The sequence below is a fragment of the Brachyhypopomus gauderio genome, chromosome 9 (assembly GCF_052324685.1).
Source record: "Brachyhypopomus gauderio isolate BG-103 chromosome 9, BGAUD_0.2, whole genome shotgun sequence".
NCBI classification, from domain to species: domain Eukaryota; kingdom Metazoa; phylum Chordata; class Actinopteri; order Gymnotiformes; family Hypopomidae; genus Brachyhypopomus; species Brachyhypopomus gauderio.
In genome coordinates, this window is record NC_135219.1 from 22,324,562 (window position 1) to 22,326,419 (window position 1,858).

Consider the following 1,858-nt stretch of genomic DNA (forward strand, 5'->3'; position numbering starts at 1 on the left):
TTTGAACTACAGCAGATCGTCTTGACAATGTATATATGTCTACATGTGTTGAGTTGCTGCCATGTGATTGGCTGATTTGTGTTAATGAGCAGTTGGACAGGTGTACCTAATAAAGTGGCCTGTGAGTGTAAATGTATGAATCACCTAGAGTTATATATTTAGCTTTTCTTAAAAATAAATCAGAAAAACTACATGCTTGTAGTCACATATAAATGTTATCTTCTATCACAAATACATATATGAATGACATAAATCTTCTATAAATGTGATCTTGTATATAATGTATACTTAAAACCCAATAAGCATCAAGAACAAAAGATGGTGTCATTATCTGACATCACAGAGTCGTCACGAACCAGATGTCTGAACTGAGTTCAACAAGAAACATATGGTGAAACCAAGGATTCTTATCAAATCCTGCTCATCCCATTCCAATGGAGTGAGCACTGGAGACCACGCTCATCCAGTGGGCATCTAACCAGAATTATGCAACACAGTAGTGTCACTAGTATCTACTCTTATTAGTTGCTGAATTGCTCTTTCCCTTTATCAGTGGCCAGTTTCTGACCTTAGGACTACTGTTAGTTGGATGTTTTTCAGTGAGCATTTCTTTTTCCTTCAAGCTTAAGGTCTCTACTAGAGGCCTGGGAGCTTGAGGGCTCTGTGCGGTATCTTAGCTGTTCTCAGGACTGCACTCTTCAGGACATTTTGCGCCTGTTGTTATGTGCTGAATTGTCTCAAAGGCATATTTGAACAGCCTTCATCTGGGGTCCTGCCTAGTGTCCCACCCTCTAGTCATCTTGTGTTCAACCGATTCCAAGTTTCAAAACCAAAATGATGGGGGAAAAGGTGCCACAAATTTAGCTATAAATAATATCTTCATTACTATAATTTAACATTATTATTATCTTCATTAGGCTATTATCTCCTTGAAAAAAACATCAACTCATAAAGCTAAGTAATACTAAAGAAAACTAAAGAATGGTCACTCGACAACTGAGAAAGACTTCAGCCCTTTAACTACAAATGTCATCATCGCTATCTGCCACTTTTCGACATTTTCCCTGGTTAGTTTTCCCCTCGCGTAAAGTGTAAAGTGGGTTGATACGAACCGATAAGACGAAACGTAATTCAATTTTTTTTTATTAGCCAATTCTTGGTATTTTGGAACCGTAACCGGGTTTCGATACACAAACCTTCTTGTAGGTGTCCCCAGCGTATATTTATCAATCTGACTTCCCATACAATTTCATATACAGTATATAGTCCATATATGTCTCATAACATTTTATTTTCGTAAAATCTTTGTCAAATTGTGTAGGTCTGCATGTATAAACATACAAGTTGTACATAGGTGACATAGTTCTATAGGTAAAATTGTGAAGATAAAATTATATTTGATTTGATATTACAATTTGAATAACACTCTTGAATAACACATAAATGTAGGCTACACAAAGGTAATAAGAATTATCTTTCTAATTTGATTTTGAACAATCAAAATATCACAATATGGTTCTAAACCATATTGTGCACATCAGTCTCAGCAGATATCACTGTCCTTCAGGGCTGAAATAACAACATCACTTACAGAGTCTAAAAACTGTCGCTTTGACGTAGGAATAAAGCAAGCTTTCTAGAAATTTAGACAGACGAGGGAAAATCTTATAGATCAAGGATTCACAATAGAGAACATACAGTGCGCAAGTATGCTCTATATGAATCGTTGAAGCTGTCGCAAAAAAAATGCCGCAAAACGACTATGGATTACTCAAGGCTCCCCGGCGGGCGGGAGTGGGTGTTCACACAAGATCATTTCTAACACCTACAAGGTCAGTGGGATGGCAAGTCTACTTCA